The 12,245-nt window shown below is 39.8% G+C and overlaps 1 protein-coding gene across 6 annotated transcripts in view; it reads left to right on the top strand.

The window, feature by feature from the left end:
- Positions 1–12,245, top strand: part of NEGR1 (neuronal growth regulator 1) — an 841,359-nt gene that overhangs the window by 459,065 nt on the left and 370,049 nt on the right. The window lies entirely within an intron of this gene.

Below are 12,245 nucleotides of genomic sequence, written 5' to 3'. Positions count from 1 at the left end.
GGAGCTTTCATGTCTATATAAAGTTAGATTAGGATCAAGTTATTCTATCCCCTTGATTCTTGGACCTGTGTATTCTTCTAGTCAGTGACACAGCACCATCTAAAGGTCTTTGATTCAATGCATATTCTGCGACCTGGAGAATGGTGCCTCCTCTTTTCAGAATAGTACCTGCCACTTGGCATTTAAGCTATGCTTCAGCAGGTTGTTGTGACATATCATAAGGTCAACTGTCTAGGTGAAGTATGTGATACAATTAGTGGATAACATGGTTATGGGTGCATTCATACACCTCCTTTACTGTAAAAGGGAAACTCTGGTCAGTGGGATTCATGCTAGTGGCTCAAATGCACTGTGAGCCTTTGAATAGTGGGGCTGACTAAGGCCCTTAATGGCAGGAAGGGCAAACCTATATGGAGAATAGATGTTTATTCCTATGAAAACAAACCATTTGTCTTTCCAGGATGCAAGGGAAATCATGTAGTCATCTTGCCCTTAACTGGCAAGTCTCTCTAGAAATGGTGCCATACCCAGGACTCAGCATTGGTTTCTGTTACAGGCAGTTGGATGCGTAGCAACAGCAGCTAGATCAGCCTTGATAAGTAGGAGCTGATGCTGTTGGACCCATGTGTAATATTTATGTTTGGCATCATAGCTACTTTGCTTACGTGTCCATTGTGGCAGCACTTATGTGGCCAAAGACATCGATCATTTTATCTACTTGCCAGATCATTTTATCTATTTTTTTTTTAGTGCTTCTTACATTATGGGTTTTCTCTAGTGATTATTAACATGTGATACAAAGATCTTCCCACTTCATGCCCACTCCCATAGGGCCATCCACTGCTTCTCCCTCATGGCTTCTTGACTATTATATTCCAAACTTTGATTTGCAGGCTATTTGCATAGGCCACCTCTTAACCACTTTTAGGACCATGTCTCTTTCCACAGAAAGTAGATGGCCAGTTTTACTGCCTGAAGCTCCCACTCATGGGGAGAATTTCCCTCACCACTGTCTTTTAAGGGTATCCTGAGTACCCTAAGTCTATAGTGCAGTCACTATGTATTTTTGCCTCATTTTCAAAGGTAATCCTTACGTAAACTGAACTGGGACTATCCCCCACAGTCAATTTGTCATACCCCATTCCCATGTGGACTAGATGTTGGCTGAAGAAGGGGTACTGTTACAATAGTGCTGGGAGTCATGACTTTCCAACTGTTTGCTCATGTATCTTGTTTGTGTCTTCCTGTCCTGCTCGTGTGCCATACCAAAGGTACCACCTCCATCTTATGATGGTTGCAGGGAGGGTGCAGCAACAATCCTTAGGACTTGGTAGATCTGAAACGACCAAGTTCATGATTATGTAATTTCTGACAGTCATGTGGTCAGAGCATGATTAGGTGCTCTGTCTCTATCAGGACCCAGTAGCACACCAAGAGATGTTTTTCAAATGGCCTGTAGTTCTCCCACTGCAAATGGCACGGCATTCCTTCAGAATTGTAGGGTCGTATGTTGTGCACTGGGGCTTGCCACAAATTCTATGTGGAATCTTTTCCCACCACTTATAGCTCCAAGACCATGAGGTCTACCAGGTTTATGACCCAAGTGGTGGGGTTGTTGCACCTTAGCCTGAGCCTGCTGCAAAGCCCTTTTCTGCTCTGGGCTTTACTCGAATGTGTGTCAACCTTCTGTGTCAACCAGTGTATTTCTAGGTATGGAACGAATGTTACAAATATGTTCCATTTTAGAAACTGAAAAGGCCCACTGGGACACTGTTTTTTCCTTCTTTGTGTTAGAAAGTGCAAGATGAAATAATTTGTCCTTTACTTATGATCCTTCAAATTGCTCTGGATATGGGAAGGCCTTTCATCTTGTCTCTTTTTTTTCCTCTCTGGAATGCATGTGTTCTATGAAGGCCTCCAGAATGCCAGCTACCTCTTGCTTATCTGGCATGATCAATATAATGTCATTGATGTAATGGTTAATGTGAAGTACTATGGGTTGTCCAGATGGTTCAGATCTCTTCAGACTGTATTATGACAGAGGGCAGAAGAGTTAACATAGCCCTGGGGCAAAACTGTAAATTAATATTGTTGTTCAATCCATGTGAATGTGAACTGTCTCTAATTGTCTTTTCTGATTGAGATAGAAAAGAATACATGTTCCAGAAAAATGGCTTCATACCAAGTTCCTGAGGCCATATTAATCTGCTCTAGCAAATATACCACATCTGGCATGGCAGCTGCAAAGGGACTATTACTGGGCTATGCTTGCAGTTATCTTCCAGGATTTATCTTGTTTCTCTAGGTTTCAGACTAGTGAATTAAATGATGATGTTATGAGAACAAATACTCCTGCATCCTTTAGATCCATAAAGACAGACTTTATCTCCCACTCCTTCTTCCACTCTTAGGATTCAACAATGATTTTTTTATTATTATTCTGAACTAAGTGTGCAGGGAATAGACCTAGGGGCTTTCACTTGCTTTTACCCACTATCATAACTGCTACCCAGTAACCAAAGATTCAATAGTAGTTTTTCACCGACCTCTAAGTATCATTCTTGATTATACATTTGAGTACAAGAGAAATAATCACTAGTGGATATACCACAAGGTGGACATTTATTACAACTCCATTTATTCATTTATCATTATGTCTCCTATGTCTTCACTCTAACAGGAAGACCATGATAATGGTTCTGGATATCAAGATCAACTCAGACTCTGTATACAATCAGTCATCAAAATATCGAGGTTTTTTTTTTCCTTTCCCAAGTAAATGATCATAGCGCCTTTGAGCAAGAACTGGAGGAATCATGACCATGTACACTTACCATACAATTGTGAGGTCCTTCCACCTGAAAACCCTATCACACCTTCAGTGAATAGGTCCTCCCTCTGAAAACTGGCTTAGGTCTGGCAACTAGACAAAGATCATGAATTTTTATCAATATGGCTACCCTCATCCTCCTGGAAATCTAAACTTGAGTTATTTTGCTAGTATAAGTTGAGTAGTATTCCTGTTGTGGGCAGCTTATCTATTTTGTACTTCAGGATGCCATGTTTTATTGCCATCATTATATCTTTATATTCATCTTTGGTTCATGCTTTCTTGGGTACCACTCTGCTGTTGCATTCAATACAAAAAACAAAACAAAACAAAACAAAGCAAAAAAAAAAAAACCTTGAATCCTTGGATTCTGGTAGGTAAGCACTGACCTGACACTCGGTTTCAGTTGTTTGGGGGGTCCTATGATCCATACTAATATTGGTGGGAAAAGATCTGTAACAGCTTCTCTTCCTTCCAGCCCTATCCAGAGAATCACCACTGAATTTTTACTGAATCTGGAGTCATCCCATTAGTACATTTCTCAAGACCTTTGTAAATACTGTGTCCTCTAACCTCTATGAGGTGCATAAACATCTACTGGGTCTCTCAGCTGTACATTGAATATCCATTCCAGCATTTCCTCAAGTCTTTTAAACCCTTCCTCCAGAGATTGCCATGGCAATTCCGGCATTTCAGCTTTTCTGTGTGTGTCATCACTTTTTTCCATGGTTCTGGGAGTCCTCCTAAGGAGGGAGTTCACAACATCTCCTGGGGAAGATCTTTTCTACTTAAATCCAATACCTTGGTAGGACACATTCAAGTCAATAAACCCTTCCCTATCCAATTTTATTTTCGAGTCTCCTTGAACAAACATCCCTAAAATCTAGTCCTAAATGCATTCACTCAAACCCTTAGTTCCTGTTGGCTAGTTCTGGCAGTTCCTTTTGGGTACAGACCACTTCATCCTATCTGGGTTATGCTGTGACTTTATCATACTTTCAGGCCTAGTGCCAGGAGAGGTAGGGGGGCAGGTCTTGAGGTGGGTACATATTGCTTTGGATGCTTTACACTGTCTTCCAGCAGGGCTGGCATCAGGTGCAAGCTCTTAATAGGGTAGATAGGCCATCTCACAGTCTCACAAAACAGAGTCTGGGGAGTAATAATTTTTAGGGACATGTACCCAGATGTCTCCATTCTGATCTTGACCTTAGTTGGTATTTAAACCTCTTTCATGTTTGTACAATCTATTAAATCCAGAACTGGGCCCTCAGCTTTCTCAAAGCTTTTACTAGAGCAGATGCTAATAACTTTATATAATCATAGAGGCCCACTGGCGTCTAAATCTAGCTTTCAACTCCCTGTTACTCAACTACCTGTTACTCAATCTCAACTCTTTTTTTTTCAATGTCTATTTATTTTTGAGAGAGAGAGAGAGCGAGCAGAGGACAGGCAGAGAGAAAGGGGGACAAAGGATCCAAAATAGGCTCTGCGCTGACAGCAGAGAGCCCAATGTGAGGTTTGAACTCATGAGCGGGACTCGAACTCAAGATCCAAGATATCATGACCTGAGCCAAAGTTGGACACTTAACTCACTGAACCACCCCGGCACCCTTCAACTGTTTTGTTTTGTTTTGTTTTGCTTGTTTTGTATGGAGCAATATTTTACATTAGAAATACAATTATACTTTCAAATATCTCTAGTAGTCACATTTTAAAAAGTAAAACAAAACAGCATGAAATTAATTGATATATTTTAATTAATACAACATATCCAAAATATTATCACTTCAACATGTAATCAGTATTAAAAATTAATGAGATTTTTATAGTAAATCTTTAAAATCTCATGTAGCTCTATGTATATTTCACATATCAGTTTGGACTAGCAGTATTTTAATCACACGATAGCCACACATGCAAGTGTCTACCATCCTGGGAAGCATGGCTGTAAAGTACCGGTGGTACTTAGTAGCTATCTAATCCTGTTATTCTCCCATCTATTATTTTCTCCATACGTTTCATTAGCAACAGTGACATCAGCTGCTAGTGTATGCCCCTGTATCAGTAATCCTTGTGCTATTCCCAGTTACCAAAGGTGAAAATTTCAGTTGAATGGGTACTTTGTGTTGGCTTCCATCTGTGCTTCCTCTTACTAGTGATGGGCTGTCATTGTCTGCCAAGTAGCATATGATCCACTTCCCCAAATCAAACCCCATCTTACCACCTGCCTTCTCAAATTCCTCCTGGTACTGACTGTCATAGGTTGGATTCTCTGGAAGCAGATACTGAGTTTGGGGTATAAGATATTTATTAGGGAATAACACCCATAAAAAGAAGGAGGAAGGAAGCAGGATTTGGCAGAGGTAGATGTCACACTGCAATGAATGCCTAACAAAGTTTTGGCCATCCTGGTGGGGAAGTTCTAGAGCGAAAATGACCGCTAGCATTATTGCATGTCAGCAAAACAGCTGGGACTTTTTATTCCTACCTTGCTTAGTCGTTGAATGTCAAGTATTTGGAAAAAGCATGTTTCTTCAGCTAATGCCAACCATGAAGAAGCTGACAGCTGGAGGCAGTCTGCCCACTACACCCCCTGACAACTGTACAGCAAGTCCTTTCTTGAAGAGGATTAGGAGCAACACTCTCCATGTCTACACAGAGGCCATTGGTACCTTCAGATACAGAGTCTCTGCTAAAGTAATAGAAACAAAACCCTAATTAGAGTGAACGAAGGAGAGAATGAAGCTATAGAAAACTTGCCAAAATGGTTTTCTATGAAGGCAAATAAAGGGATAGGGTACAGATGGAGGGGATCAAGACAAATTTTGCCCCTTTAATAGAAATGGAAATAACAAAAGATGACCCTCTGGAAAATAAGAAATGATACTATTGGTGTACAAGGGGTAATTTGAAGAGGAAAACTTCTGGGAAGCTATAATGGAAATAATATAGGCACCATTTGAAGTTCTGGCCCTTGAGTCAGGAATATTTTATCAGGAATGTTTTGATTTTTTGATAGAGCCAGGAATTATAGTCAAGAAGGCAAAGTATGCATACAGATGTAGCTACAGATGTAGATTAATTGGCAGATTTGGGGGTGAGAAGAGTAGAGATTTCCTACTTAAATGTATGAAACAAATGTTCCACTAAGGGGATGAGGTGTAGAAGTGAGATTAGAAAGGGAGGGAAAACAGTATGGAGGTTCCTCAAAAAATTAAAGATAGAACTACCCTATGATCCAGCAATTGCACTACTAGGTATTTATCCAAGGGATACAGGTATGCTGTTTAGAAGGGATATATGCACCCCCATGTTTATAGCAGCACTATCAACAATAGCCAAAGTATGGAAAGAGCCCAAATGTCCATCAATGGATGAATGGATAAAGAAGATGTGGTACATAGATACAATGGAGTATTACTTGGCAATCAAAAAGAATGAAATCTTGCCATTTGCAACTACGTGGATGGATCTGGAGGGTATTATGCTAAGCAAAATTGGTCAGTCAGAGAAAGACATATGACTTTACTCATATGAGGACTTTAAGAGACAAAATAGATGAATATAAGGGAAGGGAAACAAAAATAATATAAAAACAGGGAGGGGGACAAAACATAAGAGACTCTTAAATATAGAGAACAAACAGAGGGTTACTGGAGGGGTTGTGAGATGGGGGATGGACTAAATGGGTAAGGGGCATTAAGGAATCTACTCCTGAAATCATTATTGCACTATATGTTAACTAATTTGGATGTAATTTTTTTTAATTTAATTAAAAAGAAGAAGGGGTATCATATACAAGATTTGAGGAAAGAGAAGGTATAAAATTGTTGAGCATAGGAAAACGAGCATACTAAAATTAATTTGAATTGCACGTATTATTAAGTTCTCATTTGAGTTTTGTGGTCATGAATTTGAATTCAGACCATACAGCAGGTAGCTAGGCAAATATTTTGTTTTTACTGGGTTTTCTAAGTTTCCTAGATGAGTGAGATAAAGAATAATAATAATAATAAAAGAAATTAGGTGAGTTAATTAAAGGTGCTTGATAGGGATTGATCTTATTGATGCATTTTGAAATCCAATTTGAGTAAAAAGCAAATGAAGGACATAAGAGGGGCACTGACTGATAATGGAAAAATAGCAAAAGCCCATGAAAGAGTAATAGGTTAAGTCTATTATAACCTGTAAGTATGAACCAATTTACCAAAGATCACTGGCTGACTTAAGTGGAAAGTGAAACTGATAAATAGAAAAACAACAGGAAGAAGACGCTGATGATAGATTTTATCAATAGCACATTGGGCTAGAGAATTGTTTCCTTCATATCTGCAAGGAACAGAGACACTTATTGGAACCTTCAGATTTAGAGTACCTGTAAGCAATGTGATACAGTATAAAAAGAACATTGGATATTGAATGAAAAGACCTGGATTTGAATCTCGACTCTATTATTTTCATTCATTCATTCGTTTGTGCTTGCATGTATACACTTATTCAACAAATATTAATTTAGCAATCACTCAGCATTATCAACAATAGCCAAACTATGGGGAGTTCCCAAATGTCCATCAACTAATGAATGGATAAGGATGTAATCATCCTGTGGAATTACTCAGCTATCAAAAAGAACGAAATCTTTCCATTTCCAACAACATGGATGGAGCTGTAATGTGCTATGCTAAGTGAAAAAAAGTCAATCAGAGAAAGACAGATACCATATGACTTCACTCATATGTGGAATTTAAGAAACAAAACAGAGAAACATATGGGAAGAGGGGGAAAGAGAAGGTAGGGAAACAAACCACAAGAGTCTCAATGATAGAGAACAAACTGAGAGCCTTGGAGGAAGGGGGGTGGGAGATGGGCTAGATGGATGAGGGGTACTAAGGAGAGCACTTGTGATGAGCACTGGGTGTTGTATGTAAGTGATGAGTCACTGAATTCTACTTCTGAAACCAATATTGCACTGTATGTTCGCTAACTACAATTTAATTAAAAAATAGCAACTACTAAGTGCCAGACACTTCTCAAAAAGCTGAAAAATAACAATAAGCAAATTGAAAATTTCTTTGACAGGATTACATTCTAGTGGCAGGGTAGAGAAGGGAGAAACACCATACACATGTGAGTGAGTGAATGAATGAGGTAATTTCTAATTGTAAGTATAATATTAAAAAAAAAAAAGTAGTGAGATAGTCACTGACTCAGGGCGACTTTGTGCAGCTACTACTTACTTAGGTGATCAAGGAAGTCCTCCTCAAGGAGGTAAAAATTGGCCTTCGGATTTGAATGGCAAGAAGGAAACACTTCTACAAAAGAAATCCTCTGGCCAGAGGAGAGAGTAGCTAGCTTTATCATCTGAGGTGAGGAAACTTGAAGTTTTTAGCTTTAATTCCTTCGTTAATACATAGTAATAATATTTTATTAGAGTTTGCTATGGAATAAATAACATATGGCATAAAGCCTAGGAATTAGTCAGTAATCTTTAAAATGAGATTTGCCTTTAGTATTTTTTTCACAGAGATGGTAAATCTCTGAAAGATTTAAGGGCTAATATGATCTACCTTTTGTGTGGACTCCTTCCTTTCATTCCTGGAGTTCCTATAAAGGTGTTTCACAGAGCCTGTGGCAGAATTTTTTGCTATTGTCCACGTTATTAAAAACCACCACCAGAGGGGCACCTGGGTGGCTCAGGCAGTTGAGCGACCGACCGACTTCAGCTCAGGTCATGATCTCATGGTTTGGTTCGTGAGTTCAAGCCCCACATTGGGCTGGCTCCTGTCAGTGTGAGGCCTGCTTCAGATCCTCTGTCCCCACCTCTCTCCCCCCTCCCCCAGTGGCACTCTATCTCAAAAGTAAATAAACACTAAAACAAAAAACCCAAAAAACTAAAATATCAGTGGAACTTTCTTTGATATCTAGGGCTAGGAATGTCCCTTTTATAGAAAAGCAAATTTGAGAAATCTATACCTTAATAAACAAGGGTTAACAAATTTGACAAGTCTGATACAATATTCCTGTTTCAGTAACTCATTAAAAAGCTTTTAATGTGTTTTAGTACTGTATTTTTGATACGGTTTTAATACTGTGTCAGTTCTATCCATGGTGGTGATTAGATTACCTGACTGGAAAATTGCAAAATTAAGGTGAGTGACTCACAGTATACGAGAGATTGTGAAGGGAAAGCTCATGCTGTTAATTCCAGTCCCATGTAGAACAAAAGCTGTGATTTAAAAAATATCATTACAATATCATTGGACATGATTTTTTAAAGTTAAAAGTGAACAGGAGAGCTGCCATTAGGTCCTAAAACATAGAGGAAAGCTCAGCCTCAGAGTTGGAACCCTCTTCCTTCCCCAAAGTTTCTTCTCTGCCATTGCCAGTCAAGTCAGAGTTTCAATAACTATTAATAGTGCAGATTGCTAGCTTGAGTAAATGAAAATGTATTATCTCTCTTAACATAAAGCAGCTCGTGGCTCATAATTACTTTATTTGGATCAATGATCTCAGTTCACTGACAGTAAACCCTGCGGAAAATCTTTTTTATAGAGAGGTGCCTGGGTGGCCTCAGCAGGTTGAGCATCTGACTCTTGATTTCTGCCTGGGTCATGATCCCAGGGTCGTGGGATTGAGCCCAGTGTCAGGCCCGCACTGAGTGTGGAGCCTACTGGAAATTCTCTCTCTCTCTCTCTCTCTCTCTCTCTCTCTCTTTCTTTCTTTCTCTGCCCCCACCTCTGCCCCTCTCCCTTGCTATTTCTCTCTCTCTCAAAATAAAAACAAATAAACAAAATAAAAAGTTTAAAAAAAGAAAATCTTTTTATAGACAATTACCGTTTGTCTGAGATGGTTTTACTTTCCCTCTGTGCAGAGCCATACTTTTCTTCTTCATTTTATATATTAGTTTTTCGTTGATTTGCTCAAAGCAATTTTTCCTAAACTACAAAAGCTTCAGAATCACAAGAGAATAAAAGAAGAGAACATGTAAAGTTACATGTTACATTTCTGTATCTGTCACCCAAGCCACACTGGAGTCCCTTTAAGGTGTTGAGCATACACACAGGTATGTGCACACACACACCACAGATGCGCACACACACACACACACACACACAACTTCTCAGTACCAATTTGGACATATCAGAGTTCTGTTGGCAGAAAATTATATGCCATAGATAACAAGGATGTTATTATGTAAACTGGGAGAGTGGTTCATAAATTTCTATTTATTTTTACTTACTATCACTATGAATACCTGTGATGTAGACTTTAATTTTTAGATATGGGATGTTCAGTTAGCATTTGTGGATCCTCTAGATTCATTGCATTACTAAGACTTGGAAGTCATTCTTCATTTAACATTATTACCCCGATGCCTAGGACAGAGCCCATGAAATAAGAGATGCACAGAAGTAGTTTGTGAATGAATGAATGAACAATGATGGCAGCCTAGCTTGCTGTTGTTGCACCATGTGGGTGCCACATAAATCACTCTTTGGGAAGTGAGATAAATGAGATAGCTAGCTGAATTTCCTCAGCAGTAAATTTCTAGAGATGAGACAAAGGGGTCTATTATATCCGTTTTACTTAACTATTACATCAGTTTACTTACCTACGTGTGTAATGATGATGGGAGAAGTGTCATGATACAGGTTAATCAAAACCTCCAAAAAGCACAACTTTCTGCCAGGGCCCACAATGCTCCTGCAACACCAATAAATTGGAAACAAACAATGAATGGAGGCATGGCCATTTTTCTTTCCTTTACAGCCATCACTTATCTTGTCACTCCCCCTGCTGCTGCTGCTTTCTCACACATGGAGATGTATGTTTAATAAGCAATAGGTGGAGATCTTTAAAGGGATGCTCTTCAATCACAATGCTGTTAAGGATCTAATCATGTAAATGGCAAAAACCACATACACGCTCTTATTAGGTTTTGCTAGCCAGTGATGAATTGCCATATATAGAAAACAAGCTACAGATAGACGAGCATTGCTGTTGTCATTTTTATTTGCTTTGAGCTAATTTGGTGTGCATTGATTTAAAAGCTGTAGATAATTTACTTTTAGGGGAAGAAATCACAGATCATTTTAGGGTGACTACCACTCTGAAAGATCTCTCATTTCTCCCTATTGTTCTCCTTTGCTGAAATAACAATATGTAACAGGGAGTTGGAGGAAGTAATTATGCAAAAGATCCTATTCATTTTCAGTTTAAAGGCTTTTAAAAGTTAAGAACAAGAACTACCTTGGATTTGGGATAGATGAAGTGCATTGTTTTGTTTGTACAAAAATTGTGCAGCTACAGCAGAAAGCATAAGAAAGGCTTGATGCACCTGTGTGGAATAGACCTGCAGGCCTGAACCAGCTGTGTGGCTGACAGGCTCCCTGACCTCTCTTCTCAAGCTGTTTCCTCACCCGGAAATAGGGAAATATTTACCTGGCACAATGATTATGGGAAGTAATGTGATATATTTAAATCACCTAATTGGCACCGTATAGTAGGCACTGGAAAATATCCGTTCTTATCTCCACTCTACGAAGCTGTTGAGAAGAGGGCAGAGCTGTCTTCAAAACAGAACTTGGAAAATCAATAGTAGATGATGAAGAATTTAAAGTGAGTACTGAATTCCATAAAGTTTGACAAATCTTGACATATGTATTTCTCCTTTTATTGGATTCAAGTCCTCATCTTTTTAATGTTTATTTATTTATTTAGAGAGACCGAATGAGTGGGGGAGGGGCAGAGAAAGAGGTAGAGAGAATCCCAAGCAGACTCTGTGCTGTCACTCGTGTGTGTGGAACCAATGGTCTGTTTCCTGGCGTCAAACTCAGGCACCTCCACCTCGCTAGCCTCGAATCCACAGTTTGCTGGGCGCAGTCGACTCTAGTCCAGACTGAGGAATTTGAGTCCTTCCAAAGGGCCCAGGCCAAAGTTGAAGCTGGCACACTGGAGGGTCCCTAGACACCCTCCCACCACACACACACACACACACACACACACACACACCTCCAGGCCCAGGGTCAAAGGCAGAGAGAAGAGGGCGCCGGAGAGTGTCCCTCCTCTCCGCTGGCCACCTGGATGGTTCCTGGAGAGGAAATCTGGGTCTGACTTCATTTCTCCAGGTCCCTCTACCCTCACGTCCTCCCGACCTCCCCTGGACAGGCAGGGAGGTGAGGCCTCCCTGCCTGTGCTGTCAGCCCAGAGCCCGATGCAGGGTTATACCTCACCAGCTGTGAAATCATGACCTGAGCTGAAATCAACAGTAGGACGCTTAACAAACCGAGTCATCCCGGCTCCCCTCAAGTCCTCATCTTAGACTATTTCATGTGATTTTCCCTCTCTGAATTCTGTTTGCTGTTTGATGGTAGTGTTCATGGAAGGGTGGTTGTTTTACTTTTCATGGTGAAAA

This window comes from Panthera leo, chromosome C1 (genome assembly GCF_018350215.1).
Source record: "Panthera leo isolate Ple1 chromosome C1, P.leo_Ple1_pat1.1, whole genome shotgun sequence".
NCBI classification, from domain to species: domain Eukaryota; kingdom Metazoa; phylum Chordata; class Mammalia; order Carnivora; family Felidae; genus Panthera; species Panthera leo.
The sequence above is the reverse complement of the archived record's forward strand: the minus strand, read 5'-3'. Positions and strand labels throughout refer to the sequence as shown.